Source organism: Prenolepis imparis, unplaced genomic scaffold (genome assembly GCF_030444845.1).
Source record: "Prenolepis imparis isolate NDT839.2.m4 unplaced genomic scaffold, iyPreImpa1.0 SCAF_79, whole genome shotgun sequence".
Classification (NCBI taxonomy): Eukaryota; Metazoa; Arthropoda; class Insecta; order Hymenoptera; family Formicidae; genus Prenolepis; species Prenolepis imparis.
This window is the reverse complement of record NW_028141237.1, coordinates 73,615-90,803: the sequence shown is the minus strand read 5'-3', so window position 1 is coordinate 90,803 and position 17,189 is coordinate 73,615.

Sequence of the window (17,189 nt, the reverse complement as noted above, 5' to 3'; positions counted from 1 at the left end):
ACATTAGATGATCGATGTTCTAAATCTAAAATTGTTAAAGGAACTCAATCTTCACACAGCTTTTTACCTCTTCAAAATAATATTGAATCCGCATATATTAAACCTGTGTCAACATCTAAACATTTTTCTAATTCAACCGGAAAATTTGGGCAATAACAAAAAAATGAGTTTTTTTTACTTAAATCGCAATTTTAATAGCATTCTGATATTCTAAATGGAAAAAAAATATTTTTATCGAAAAACTGAGATTTTTTTTACGCAAAAAACACTATTCTTTATTATTCGATCAATTTAGAAGCATACTGAAATGAATAAAAGTAAAAAAAGAAAATTGAAAAATCGATAAATATTCCCCATATAATTGTGAAAAAATTTGAAATTTGCACAGGTTTTTTTTTCGATATAAATAACAAACTTACGGAGTTTTAAGAAGATCGGCGACAGTGACACCCAAAAATAATGTTTATTTGATGGAATGACCCATATATATGTATATATATGTATATATATATAATATTTAAATAATATTATTACCTGCTAATACTCTAAACCTCTCTTTACTTTCTATTTTTGTCCTTTTTTTATTATTTCCCTTTTCTAATTTCATAAGTTATTATATTTTTTCTATCATCTATTTCCTTCTTTCTATCAATTTCTATTGCTTATATTCTCATAACTTCTTTAACCTTTAATAAAACATTTAAAATAGTATTAAATTTGATAATTCAAATTTAATAGTCAAACATAAAATTTATATATGTAAAATATTGAATAATATTATTGCCTTTTATATTATAATCATCTTAACATTCATCATTATACATACCTTAGATCATTTAAAGCTTAAAACATGATTCATTTATTAAGTCTAAACATTATATAATTTAATATTATTTATGATAGACTTAATATGACCAAATTTTTAATACTTTTTAATCTCTATTTAATAATTATATTATAATTAACCCTGTTCACGATGCGTTACGAAATGTCATCGAACTGTCACAGAACTGCGAATTCAGTGATTACATTCACACCTCTCTCTCACGACACCATCGACCGCCAATCATGCACGCGAAAAAGAGGCAATACACGCGATACATATCGACTCCAAACATACATAAATTTATTATATGTATAATACCATCAATTCAATTATTATTAAATTTAATATTTTATTTGCAATTTGTAATTTATTTGTATTTTATGTTATCGGTGAGTGTTTTAAAAATATAATATATTAATTTCTGAATCATACACACACACACACAACATATATTTACGACATATAAATATTGAACACATAATGTAGATTTTTATTAAAATAAACTACATAACTACATAAATACGCAATGTAAATGAAACATGAATGAAAAAAATTAATTAAATAAATATATTAATTTATATGTAAAAACTTCATTATTTAATGTTCCTTTCATCGTCTCATTATCCACAGTGGTACTTTTACAATTTATTAATCATCTTCTCGATATCTTTCTTGTTTTCCTAAAATGATAAATTTTTAGTTTTTATATTTTAATTTTTGTGTTAAAATTCTTTTGGATTAATAAATAATATATAGATATACTTGGGAAAACTTTTTTGAAATATATTATTTAAAATAAATTTAATAAAAAAATAATTTCTTTACATTGACTGTAAAAAACTTACTTTATAAATAAGCTAATCTTATTAAGTTTTAATAATTTTATTCGGAAGATCTGAATATATATCCTTATGTGTCCTTTTCATAATAGGTTTAGAGCCTTGCAGACATTGAGCAAAAGATATTGTTTTAGAATTTGTTGTTAATTTTATATCACAACTTTTCTTAACTTCTAAGTAAAAAATATTTTCATCTATAAAATAAATTTTAATATTAAAAAGTGAAAAAGAAAAAGATAAAAATTATTACAAATTAATTAAATTAAAATAAATTTTAATAAAAATGTAATAACAAAATATAAAATAAAAATAAATATAAAATATATAATAAAATAAATATATAATATATAAAAGAAAAAATAAAATAAAATAAAATATATAATTGAATCTTCTTTAATCACACCATTGCTAATATTATTATTTATAAATTAAATTATTTTATTTCCTTGAACTATTTATATTAAATTTAAAAATTGAATAATTTGTAAATTTAAATTATTTAAATTTAAATTTAACTAACTTGAAATTTTTATATATCCCTTAATTTCAATTTCTTGGCCTTTTTCAAATTCATTTGTGCTCATAATCAATAATTTGAATTTCTAATTTATACATTCCGTCTGTAATTGATCCATAGCCAGAAGTTTTGAAATTATTACTAAATGTATTAAAATTAGTTTTTACATATCCTCGTACAACTGAAAAATATTTTATTTTCATATATTTATTTATAATATCAAGTATTTTATATTAAAATATTAAAATATAATTGAATAATAATTCAACGTAATATACATAAAAGTAATAAATTAAACATGTATAGTAATTTACAAAATAAATAAACAATAATTTAAATAAATATATAATAAATATATTAAAAATTTATATATTTAATTAATTATTAATTAAATATATAAATTTTTAATACACAAATAATAATATATTTTATTAATTAATGTTTATGTTAAAAATATTAAATTAATACTTACGTATATAATTATTTAAATATTCTGGAATTTTTGGTAATTCTACTAATGTTGGTTCTGCAACATTAATATTTTTCCTTAAATCACACCCCTAAATTATTTATAATAGTGTTTGATCGTATAAGTAACTCATATGGCAGCGTTCCAGTGTTAAATTCGGATATTTTCGGCTTTTTAGCTTTTGCACCGTCAATGTGAATAATCTATAAATTTAAAATATTGAAATTATTAATAAAATATTTTATTAAAAATTACATGTATATACATATAAACATATCAGGTTATAATCTTTTAATTACGCGATTTGGTTTTAAATGAAATCCAACTCGATCAATTTCATTATTCCAAGCTACCACTTGTATACGGTGACGACTATTGTTGTTTATTATAAATTTCAGTAATCTATATTGCTGAGTTTTGCCGACAAGTTTAGGACCATCTATTTCATCCACATAACCAATAACTTCACTATAATGTATTTTAAAATATAAATTTGTTTAAATTATATATGTATATATATATATAATCTACGAAATTATTTTTACAAATAATAAATTTTTATTAATCGTACATGTAATAAATATTTTTTATAAGAATATATTAATTAAATTTTATAATTTTTTTATATATTTTATATTCTTATATTTTTTATATTTAACATTTTATGTCTTTTATGTATTTGTTATATATATTATAAATAAAATATTTGATTTTATAAATTATATAAATTAATTATAAAATAAAACGCCAGCCCTCTTGCGACGTATCGGGTCGGCGTCCGGGTCTTCCTCTCTTTCCCTCTCCGCCGCCTCCTTCCGCGTTAAGACGTCCTCGCAGAAGGAGGCGACGGCACTCCACTTTTCTTTACTCTCCAGCATGGCCTTGACCATACTGGAGAGCTGTAAGTCCCCCCCTATTGCGTCGGTCAGGGCACGGCGCTGTTCTGCCCATGCTGGGCAGAATTCCACGGTGTGTTGCGCCGTGTCCCTGACCTCCGTGCAATGATGGCACTTCATCGTTGGCTCCCTCCGCGCCTTATCGTGCAGGTACTCACCGAAGCACCCGTGCCCGGTGAGCACCTGCACAACTCTATAAGAGAGTCCGAATTCTCTCGACAGAACCGGCTGAATTGCTTGGACAGCGCGCAGACCGGTCCTCGGTCGGAATAGTTCGTCCGACCATCGTTCCACCGCGCGCTGTCTTGCCCGTTGCCGGGCCACTTCCGCCGCTTTCGGCGTCAGGGCCAGGCCCCACTGGCGAAGGTCTCTCCTATGCTCGTACAACTCCTTGTACACCTCCGCCAGCAGGGTCCAAGGTATCGACCCCAACACCATGCATGCCGCTTCCACGGGGACCGTGCGATAACCGCGGACGATTCTGATGGCCAGCCTCCGCTGCAGACCTAGCAGCAGTCTTTGGCTCGGTGCCATCAGGTCGCCCGCCCACACAGGTGCCCCGTAGAGCGCCATAGATCCGATCGCCCCCATGTAGAGGCGACGGATCTTCTCCCTCGGCCCCCCGATGTTGGGCAGCAAGCAGCCAATACTATTGACCGCTGCCCTTATCCGGGGGGCTAAACGGCAGAAGTGTTCCCGCCAGTTCCATCTGCTGTCGAGCGTGAGTCCCAAATATTTCAGGTGGGACTTCACCTCGATTCGGACTCCCTCTACCTCTATATGGGACCGAGGTGATCCCCTCCTTGGACCGTTGAAGTGGATAACTTCAGTCTTTTGGAGGGCCACCTTCAATCCCAAGGCGCGGATCCGTCCAACGACGAGTGCCAGACCCACCGATGAAAGTCGGCGGGCCCCCTCCCAGTTGTCACCCCGGGCAAGCACCAGCGTATCATCAGCGTAACACACTAGGTGCATGCCCGGGAGAAGTGCGCCCCGCAGCACCCAATCATATCCGAGGTTCCACAGGAGTGGTCCTAAGACCGACCCCTGCGGAACCCCCCGACTCATCCTCCTGCGATGCGGCGTTTGGTACCGCCCCGTGTACGATATCCACCTATCGCTAAGGTAGTCCCTGACCACATCCTGTATGTACTGAGGCACCCGGTGGTACCGGAGTGCCTCGCGGATGCATTCCCAGGGCAGCGTGTTAAACGCGTTTGAGATATCTAAACTCGTCCCGATCAACACGCCACCCCTTGCCGTTGCTTCATCCGAGAGGGCCTTGACGCGCATAATAGCGTCTATCGTCGATCTGCCCTCTCGGAATCCGTATTGGCATTTCGCCAAGTCGGGTCCTACCCGCGATAGATGGTCCCTGAGGCGGGCAGCTACTACCCTTTCGAATAGCTTGCCCGCCTCATCCAGTAAACAAATGGGGCGGTACGCCGCAGGTGAGTTTGCGGGGCGCCCCTCTTTCCTCAGGAGAACCAATTTCGTCTCCTTCCAAATATCGGGAAACCGTCCCGTCCTCAGACGTCCCCCGAGGACGCCTAGGGCCATGGCCCAGGCCTTGCCCGGTATTCCATCCGGCCCCGGAGCTGTATTCTTAGCCCGGAGCCGCTTAACCGCTTGGACGAGCTCCTTCCCGGTGACCCTTAGGTCCTCCGTCCATTGGTTTCGGACTATTGGACCCAAGGGTCTGTCCCCACCCTCTTCCTCCACGTCCGGAGGAAAGAGAGTGGTGACCACCTCCTCTAACACATCGGGTTGAAGACCCTCTGTGATCGGGGGTCCACCGGACTGCAATTTCTTTCTTACAATCCGGTATGGACGCCCCCACGGATCCTTATTGAGGGTCTCCAGGAGCTCGTCCCAGGCCCGGGCCTTGGCCTCCTTAATGGCACGTTGGAGGGATTTCTTCGCCTCTTTGTGTTCCCCCAACAGCTCGGCCGCCTCGTCAACCGTGTGACGCCTGCGTCGGCAGTGGGTGTACCGGTGTCTCGATCGGATGCACGTCGCGCGTAATCGCGATATCTCCTGAGACCACCAGTACACCCCCCTCTTCTTATGATTGGCCTGGCTCCTCGGCATGGCGGAATCGCAAATTTCCATCATTGCCGATCGGAACCAGGCCGCCTCCTCGTTTGCGTCGCAGGCGTCAGGCGCGGGAGGTTCTTCCCACGCCTTGGCTGCGGCGGCCGCCATTAAGGCGTCCTCGTCAAGGCGCTTAAGCGCCCATCGGGGGGACAGGGGTGTACCGCGTCTTTCCTCCCGGGGGCGTGGCCGGCGTCCTAAGGAAGGGTCAGAAACCTCCATCCTTATATTTCTATGATCCGATAGGGTCTCCGACCCCACCACCACCCGCCAGCCACTTACCATATGTGCGGCTTGAGGGGATCCCCATGTAACATCTACTATGGATCCCCCGTTGTCCCGCACGCAGGTAAACTCTGACCCTCTGTTAATGACCAGAAGGTCGAGTTGTGCCCCCCACTCTTCCAGGATCTCACCCCTTGCATTGGTCACGGGGGAACCCCACGCATCAGATTTGTTTAGGTCCCCCATGACCAAGACTCGGCCTGGGAGGTGGCGGTTTATTTCATCCGCCAACCTACCCAAGTACTCCTCAAACTGGGTGAGATCCCTATTGGGAGAGTAGTACACCCCTACCACGACGGTTTTCCCCCATCTTCCTGACACAAAGCCCTCCCCTTTCCCCATTAGGGATAATGGTAAGGCTTCCCTCTCTCCTTTGCCAACAATGGCAACAGAGCCCAAGGTGTCCCCCAGCCAGTTTCCCTGCTGTGGGACCTGGTACGGCTCCGCCACTACCGCCAGGTCGATGCCCCACTCCGCCAGGTGTTGCATGCAGTGATGCAAGATTTCACGCGCGACAGCCACTTCGCGACAGCCATCTTGCAGTGGAGGGGGTAGGTCGGCAGCGCAGAGCGCACCGAAAAGATGAGAACCCTTGTCCTTCGAACATATGTAGAAGAGGACAGGTATATATCTTTTGTCCTTTATTTTCTTTTGATAGAATAGAGCTACGAATTTCGAGCAAATCCGGAATACTGGCGATAGCGAGTAGGCGATGCGACCCAATATGCAAAAAGAAAATATAAAATATGAAAAATATATTTAATATTATAAAATAATATTAATAAAATTAATATATTTTAAACATAAATTAAGTAACTTATATTTAAAATTTTAATTAAAAATAATTATTAATTAATAATAATTATAAGTATATTTTATATATAAAAATCCACTCTTGGCCAATATATACGCCTTTCTATTAAAAAAGATTTTTTATCTTTAAAGAAATAATTGTAATAAAATAATATTTTAATTTATAAATATTGTTTAAGATTTTATTCTTTTTATTCCCTATTTATTTTGTACTAATGTACGACGTACATATTGTTGCTCAACGGAAACCGCGAGAAGGTGGTGGTTTCTTCCGTCAAAAAATTTAAAATATTGTATATTGGGAAATGTATTTCAATCATTATATTCGGCTTTCCGACGAGCCGTGTTTACCTTTTTTGCGCGTGTTGATCGTTTTACCGCGCGTCTTGTCTTGTCAAGCAGCTCTCCAATCAGCTGTTTGACACAATAACAATCTAGCGACAGGTTTTTGACATTTATGTCTTCGAAATTCGTCGAGTCAGCTGTAGACCGTTTTACTATAAACATCTCTCGTTTTGGAGCAATTAGCTCTTGATCAGTATATATATTTCGCTTTAACAAATAGTATAAAGTAACGAAAAATATGTGTTGAATTAACGAAGCCTCGAAAAGCTCGTAAGCGAAGTTTTGCAGAAGCTTGGCTTACAGACGACCGATACAAATCTTGGGTGTGTAAAGTATCATCTGATAGTAGTCTTTATTTTATTGCAGTATATGCAATAAAACTTTTTCGTGCAATTCAATATACATATTAAGACATGCTGACTCCGCGTATCATCAAAATAATATTAAAAAGAATACATTATCATCTGATAATAATAGTAATGATAATGTTGAGATACCAATAAAAAAATCGCGTAAATCAATATTTAAAAAAGAATGGTTAGATATTGAAGAATTTAAACTTTGGTTGCGTGAAGTGCCACATGACGAAAGTTTATTTTTTTGTTTGATTTGCGATAAATCTATCGCTAGTAGTTTATCGCAAATCCATCGTCATGCAGAATCCAAAACACATATAAATATATATAAAAAATATCTAGAAAAAAATCAATCAAATTTAGAAGATTTAAATATGCAAAATAAATCTCTTTTGCCATTTAATGAGCGTAAAAAATCCGCGGAAATCAGATATGCAGCATTAATTGCTGATAAAAACATTTCTCATCAAAATGCAACAGAGATTCTTACATTTTTTCAACAAATAGGAGAAGATCCTGACGTATTGAAAAGCATGAGCATGAGTCGAACGAAATGTAAAAGCATTATTACAAACGTTTTGTGTCCGATTGAGACGGATCGTGTCGTCAATAAAATTCAAAATACAAAGTTTTCAGTTTTTATTGACGAAACATCAGACATATCTAATAATAAATGGATGACTTTTTTGTCCGATACGTTGATTCGGAGACATTAGATGTTCGCTCGCAATTAGTCAAATTAATCGATATTGATGCCAAAGATTCAAGCGCAGAAAAGTTGTTTCAGGCATTTAAATGTGAAATGTGGAAACTGCAGATACCATTTCCAAATATTGTTGCCTTATCGTGCGATAACGCATCTGTTATGACAGGGAAATATTTATCGTTCAAAAAAAAGTTGGAAGAACTATGTCCATGTTTACTAACTTTAACATGCCCTTGCCACTCCGCTGCATTAGCAGCGCATACTGCATGTAATAAAATACCTGCGTATTGCAATGAATTTATAAAAAAAATTTCTAATTATTTGAACAGCAGCCCAAAACGTACAGCAATTTTCAAAGAATTTTGTGAATGTTTCCAAGAAACAAATCGCAAAATATTAAAATTATGTGATACACGCTGGCTGTCTCATTATTTATGTGTCGAACGACTTCTTGAATCTTGGGATACAATTAAATATTTTCTTACCGAAATGGTTGTAAGGGAAAAAAAAAATTCTGGAGAATATCTACTGTCTATGATGAACAACGTAGAACTAAAAGCTTATTTTCTTTTTTTAAATTATATTTTAAATTTCTTTAATGCATTTAATGCATTTTTTCAAGCATTAGAAATCAGAATTCATTTATTACAACCAAAATCCAAAAAATTTTTTTTCCAAATCTGCAAAAATTTTTTAAAAGAAGAGCATTTACAACCATTTTCTGAAAATATTACATTCTCTCTAAAGGAGAATCAAAAAGATCTTAATAAAGTTACTTTGGGTTCAGAATGTGAGGAATATCTTAACGAATTACTACTGGAAGGTCACGTAGACATTGTTAAAATTATTCGAGAAAATTGTTTAACATTTTATGTGACTGCTGCAGAAGAAATTCGTAAAAGATTACCAATAAATGACACATTTTTATCACAATTAATAGTTTTTCAACCATTTGTAAGCTTATTTTATAATAGAGAAACATCATTCAATAACGTTTCTTTCGTCATTAAAACTATTAGCGGTTTTGATGAAGATGCTTTAAAAAAAGAATAGATTGCATTAGCATCAGATTTTACAATGGAAGAAAAACAAAGCCTCACTAAATTAAATTTTGATAATGCTTGGAAAGAAATTTTACAACATCGAGACACCAATAATAATGCTAAATATCCTAATTTAAAAAATGTTATAAATATTATTAGATCGCTTCCAAATTCTAATGCCGATCCGGAGAGAATGTTTTCTCTTTTAAATAATGTAAAAACAAAAAAACGTAATAAATTTTCGTCGGCTTCTGTTAATGCTATTTGTGTATTTAAATCTGCATTAAAGACGAGGGGAGAAACAGCTATAAACATGCAAGTTAATGAAAAACATTTGTTTCTTATGTCGGCGGACAAATTATATGCTACTGCTGTAAAAAAAATAAAAATATTTTAAAGCTACATGCTGCAGACGCTGATGTTGCCGACATACCTGGTCCCTCGTCTTATTAATAATACATTTTATTTAAAAGACGTCATGCTTATAAGCATGTAAGAAAATTGTGTATATAAATATATAATAAATATATATATACGTATACAATTATATCCATATATGTATATAATATATAATATATATATATATATATATATGCTGTTATAGCCCTAAAAGCTATAACTATAATTATTAAAATCACTTAATATAATTATTATTATTTTGTATATATTACACAAAAATAAGTAAGACGCATGCTTGCAAAAGCGCTGAGGCAATAAGAATTTCGACAAGCATACGAAATCCGAAAAACGAGACTAACGCTGAGTAAGCACTGCGCTAATTAAGAAATTACCAAAATCGCAAGCAAAGCGTTCCATTAACCTCCTTCGCTTGCGACTAGTAACCCAATTATTAGATATAAAAAGGACCCTAAGACAACTCTCGAGGTCCCAGTCAAGCTGCAGTAAAGCGCAAGTACGTTAATAACAAACCACGACACGATTGTGAACAAGTGATCTACGCAACAACTGTGTAAGCATACTTTATTTTGCGTCACCCCAAGACGCTCATATACTTTGTACAACTGACTATTTATATTAAATATATTGTGAAACCACAAACGGGAGTGAAATTCCCCCTGACGTTCCCGAGCTTCCTAGTTCTAATTCGGTAACGATCCCTTAACTATCCTGTGCCTCACAAGGGCATAACATAATTTGGTGGCAGCGGTGGGATCTACCGAAGGATCGTCTTGTGACAAGGAGTGACAAATACTTCCGAAAATCAGTTGACAAAATCAATCACGAGAACTGACACCGTTAGTGATAAAACAGTGAACGTCCGAAACGCCGAGAGCCATCGCCGAAAAAACGACGACCAACATCGTGGGACCACCATTGACGAGACAGCACCGCCAAGCTGCAGACCGCCACAGCATCCACGGAACCTGGGACCACCACACTAGCCGCTGATACGAAATACATCGAAAATGCGAGCTGCACTACTGCTGTAAGTGCGAAACTAACTATTATAAAAATACTCTTGTAAGGGAGAAACCCCTCTAGCGTCGAGAAATAAGCCCGAAGTTACTCAATGTCGGAACGACCTAAAAAACGCGTCTCATTTAAGCCACGATTCTGGAGCGGACCAGCTCAACTTAATCGTAGATTCGGTTCCGTAACACCCGTACAAGTAGCCGAGGAAGCGGTACGCGACATTCGCGATAACGTACGCACAAATTTAGATAGACGTTACTCGGACGCTAGCTCACCAGAAGCAGGTGCCGAACCTATCGAGGAAAACGTACGTCCTTCTAATTTAGACGAAGGAAGACGCCCCTCGGATCGCGCGTCTTCCGAGCGAATTTCGGTTAGGAGAAACTATTCCCCCGTATCAGTCGACGATAGCGTTTTAGGCACGCAAAGCGAGGACGACATGAGACGAAACCCTCCGACGCGGAATGCCCCCCCTGAAGATGTCGACAGGGAAATCGAACGCTTACGATCAATAATCGACGGTAATGCCGCCGCGTGTTATGCAGACGCCGGACGTCCAGTTTTCAGTCCAAAAAACGACCTACTTGTTGAACTCATACAAGGGCAACGCGAAATGCGGAACGAAATAGACCGATTACGCACCCAGATACGGGACCAGCCCACGAATAACCGAGAGACACAACAAACGTCGAACCGACACCAATTAGAAAATGCGCGAAATACAGACCGTGACCTCGACACGACCTATACGTACGGAAGATCAGGAAACGACGTTAGGAACCGACGAAGTCTCCCTTCAAGGTATCTGGCCCTAAAGGAAGCACGCGCCATGATCCCCGAATTCAATGGGACGCCTCATAAACTCAAAAAATTTTTAAATGCATGTACTTACGCCATGAAAAAAATTCACCCCGAGGACGAAGAATCCTTAATTCAAGAGGTCTTATTCACAAAACTAGACGGAAAAGCCATGCAAGACTTTGAAACGCACGATATTCAAACATTCGAAGAATTAAAGGAACAATTAGAGTCATGCTATAAATCCAAACGCAGCACGACGAGCCTACAATTAGAGTTCAATTCACTAAAACAACAACCGAACGAAAGCACACAAGAATTCGGTCAACGCGTCGACCTACTAGCAATGAAACTATACGACTCAATAACTGAGGGAAAGGGCTACACCCCGGAAAATAAATGTGGAATACAGCAAACCATAAAGGAACAAGCACTAATAAATTTCCAAATAGGGTTACGCCATGACCTTAAAATCCTCGCACGGGCGCAACGCTTTAAAACTCTACAAGAGGCAATAACCGGCGCCGGCGAAGACGAAAAACTCCTCGAGACCCCTAGGGCCGCGGATAAGCAAACACACGAATCAAAGTATTCGCAGCATCCGCATGCATCGCGGATTCAATGTCACAAATGCGGAAAAAACGGACACTACGGACGCGACTGCCGCAGTAGCTTCAAGTTCGCGCTCCCAAAACCGGAGAAACGATCGCAAGTAAACGCGATCATTAAGTACTGTAATTATTGCAAGAAATCCGGGCACAACCGCAACGAATGTTGGAAATTAAACGAACGACCAAAAATTAGCGGATATAAAAAACAAGACGAAGACCTAAAATCACACTCCAAATATACACGCGAGCAACGCGAATCGCATCGTCAACGAAAACAGAGCACCGACTCTAATAGCGGCAGCGAAGACGAAAGCAAAGACAAGAAAAACCCGCCAAAAAGGGCGCTAGAATACCGCGTCGCACACATAAAAGGCGAACCAGGATTACCTACAGTAACACTACCCATACGCGAAGCAAAACAAGGGAGGGTAAAAATGATGTGCGACTCAGGAGCAACCACTTCATTAATAAAATTAAAGGAATTAAAAGATGATACTTTAATCCATGAAGACGATATTTCACTCACCGGAATAACGGGACACAAGGTACACACCATAGGAAAGATAAACGCTACAATCAAGATAGGTGACCATAAAATAAAACACGCGTTCTACGTGGTAAAAGACGATATGCCCATCGAAAACGACGGAATCTTAGGATTCGACTTCCTACAAAAACATTCCACCGTCTGCGATTTCGAGAAAGCACAGTTAAGGCTAGGGAAAGGTATCTTAAACCTACACTCCACTAGCAAGATTACTTTAAAACCTCGCTGCGAAACCATAATTAGAGCCGCGACAAATATAAATAAAATAGGCATAGTTCAAGCAGCAGAAACCGCCCCCGGTATATACATCGGAAATGCGCTAGTAGAACCGATCGACTTCACTTGCCCGATCAGTATGATAAACACGACAGACGAGGAGGTCGAAATAGAAACACCAACAGTGACCATCGAAGAAATCGAACGAGACACTACAACCGGGATAAACGCAATAATTAGCAACAAATTAACCAAGCTAGAAGAACCACGGAAGAACCGCGTTTGCAAATTATTACGAACCGACCATCTAAACAATGAAGAACACAGGGCACTTTTAAATATCTGTGAAGAATACCAAGACATATTTCATGTAGAAGGGGAACCCTTAACGTGCACCACCACAATAGAGCACGAAATAAATACGCGTTGTAATACTTCACCCGTAAATATAAGACCATATCGCTTACCCGAAAAACATAAAAACGAAGTAAGCCAACAAATAACCGAGATGCTAAAAGCAAAAATAATAAGGCCGAGTATGAGTCAGTGGAATGCACCCTTACTAGTTGTGCCTAAGAAGATGGACGCATCCGGACAACCTAAACTTCGAGTAGTAATAGACTTCCGAAGACTGAACGATCTAACCATAGGCGATTCATATCCTCTTCCGAATATTACTGACATATTAGATCAGTTAGGCAACGCCAAATATTTTACCACGCTGGATTTGGCCTCAGGATATCACCAAATTCCAATGGCCGAAAAAGACAAAAATAAAACCGCATTTTCAACACCCCACGGACACTACGAATTTAATCGAATGCCGTTCGGACTAAGAAATGCACCAGCAACTTTCCAGCGGTTGATGAACTCCATACTCAGCGGAATGCAAGGGCTCAAATGCTTAGTTTATTTAGATGACATCGTCATATACGGAGCCAGCCTAGAAGAACATAATAAACGACTCAAGGAAGTACTGCAACGACTCCGAAAGAATAACTTAAAACTCCAACCCAATAAATGTGAGTTCCTACGAAAGGAAGTTATATATCTAGGCCACATAATAACAGAAAATGGAATATCGCCAGATCCCTCGAAATTAACGGCAATAAAAGAATTCCCAAGGCCCGAAAAAGTAAAGGACATACAGTCATTCATAGGCCTTGCCGGATATTACCGAAAATTTATAGAGGACTTCTCAAAAATCGCCAAGCCATTAACAAAGCTGACAAGAAAGTCAGAAAAATTCGAGTGGACCACAGACCAACAAAACGCCTTTGAAACATTAAAAGAAAAACTGATGACTGCGCCAGTGTTGCAATATCCCGACTTCGCACAAGAATTTATAGTGACTACCGATGCTTCCAATTACGCTATCGGAGCAGTGCTATCGCAAGGTAAAATAGGTAATGATCGCCCCATTGCTTACGCAAGCAGAATTTTGTCACGAGCAGAAAAAAAATTATAACACAACTGAAAAAGAGCTACTCGCAATAATATGGGCCGCCAAACATTTTAGACCATATATATACGGCACGAAATTTAAAATCGTGACCGATCATAAACCATTAATATGGCTATTCAATGTCAACGACCCCGGATCGAGACTGATTCGATGGAGGCTCAAGTTAGAAGAATACGATTACGAAATAATACACAAGGCGGGTCGAGCGAACGCAAACGCTGACGCATTAAGCCGTAATGTAATCCGAGATACAAGCGAATCGGAAAAGGAGCAAAAAATACATGCAATAGAAGTAAACAACACAAGCACTGAAAATACTGAAAATTATACGGAAGAAGAAAGGAAACAAATATTACATGAATATCACGACGCCCCCATAGGAGGACATCAAGGTGTCGAGCGAACTTTAAAAAGAATTCGCCTTAAACACGATTGGCACGGAATAACAAAAGACGTCGAGAAATATATAGCTAAATGCGAATCGTGTCAAAAAAACAAATTGTCACGAAAAACTAAAATGCCTTTAATAATAACAGATACACCCACTGCACCATTCGAGAAATGTGCATTAGATATAGTCGGACCACTAACAGTAACCACGAAGGGAAACAAATATTTGCTAACATTCCAAGATAATTTAACAAAATATAGCGAAGCAGTACCAATCCCAAACCAAGAAGCGAACACGGTCAGCAAGGAATTTATTACAAAAATCGTTCTTAAACACGGGACGCCAGAAAAAATCCTTACAGATCAAGGAACAAATTTCCTCAGTGAAATATTCAAAAATACATGCAAGTTGTTAAAAATAAACAAAATACAGACAACTGCATATCACCCTGAAAGCAACGGCGCACTAGAACGATCACATCGCACGCTGGCAGAATATTTACGACATTACATTAACGAAGACCAAACCGATTGGGATGAATGGATACCGTTCGCAATTTTTTCTTATAACACCACACCACACACAGCAACAGGATACACGCCCTTCGAACTAATATATGGACGACAAGCAGAATTACCGACTGCACTAATGAAACCCCCAAGGCTAACATATAATTACGACGATTACGCACAAGAGATGCGAGAAAGAATACGAGCTACCAATCAACAGGCAAGGGAACATCTAAAGGATAAGAAAATTAAAGCCAAACAACAATACGATAAAGAAACAAAAATAACAAAATTTAGAGTAGGCGACAAGGTACTGGTCTACGACGAGACGTTACGACGAGGACGATCAAAGAAACTCGAATCATTATGGACCGGACCATACGTCATACTCGAAAGGAACTCAGACGTAAATTATACAATAAAAAAAGGAAGAAAGACTATACGTATACACGCAAATAAACTCAAACAATTTATAGAAGCATAAACGAACTGTATTATTACAGGATGCTTACTTGCTGGAACAGCAAGGTACTCGCAAGGGCCCACGACGACAAGGATCGCCCATATAAAATACACGAATTTATTCACAACCCAGGCCTACATTTTGAAAAAATCGGAAAATTACATTATACCGAAGGAACATGGAAACTTGTAATTAAATTAAACTTAGAAGAACTAATGCAAAGGTACGAACAAATAGAAGAATACGTACAACAGCACCAACTGAAATGCGACACACTGAAGTTCCACGTTCAGTATCAAAAGGACGCATGTACTAGCTTCGAGACCATCACAAATAAAGAAGCTAAATATCTGAAGAACCTCATGACACAAATCCAAACGGTTTACAGACCGCCGACTAACAAACGTCGAGGATTAATAAACGGAATAGGAACAATAGCGAAAACATTATTTGGAACGATGGACGCAGAAGATGAGGAACATATCAACCAACAACTCGAGCTACTAAACGACAACCAACAAACGATGCAGCATGCAATAAAAACCCAATTAAAGGTAGTAAACGCAACGATAGCGCACATAGAAACGTTAGAAAATATAGTTCAACGAAACGAAAATCTATTACGCAAACAAGTACAGGCATTTTTCGAACGCGAAGACATTTCTGAACATTTTGCGATAACCACTGCGGTCATTACAGAACTAATACGCGACGCAGAAAATGTACTAGATTACCTGACACACATACAAAAAGAAACAATACAACTAAAATTAATGCCGGTAGATATAATAACCGCGCATTTAAAGGAAGCGGTACACCAAATACCGCAAGGTTCATATTTCCCGTTCTCAATACATGCCGAGAATTGGTTACAAATAGAAAAATACATGACAGTAAGCGCATATTGCGATAAAACAAAAATTTTCACCATCCTTCATTTTCCGCTAATAACAAAACCTACGTACGATATCATAAGAGTAGTAGCGCTCCCTATTCCGGACCATAACGCGATAATGTCAAGCACAGAAATAACAAACGAACTACTCGCGTTAAATAAGGAAACGCTAACATACGTACTAATAACAGAAAACGTGTTAGAAAAGTGTAAAAGGAACAACTACGATTATATATGTCTAAAGACACATCCAATATACCGTATAAACGCGAACGCCCCGTGCGAAATTCAAATGTACGAACAGCGACAACAGTATCATAACAATTGTAAAATAAAGCGAACTATTGAAAGAAAAGCAGTCTGGATCGCATTACACCAGCCAGGCACTTGGTTATATTCAACCACCACTGACCTGCAAGTAATTATACAATGCAACGGACAACATGAGTACAGAGAAACAATAAGAAATACGGGACAAATAACACTACAAGGAAAATGCAAATTGACAACCACAGAAATGACGATACAAACAAGAAACACAGTTTTCGAAACGGAAACGGAAACGTACCTACCAGAATTAAACATAACACTATTACGCGATCTCAAAACTAACAACAATATAACGTTAACAGACGTCACAGAACACGAAACTGAATTAACAGAATTAAGAG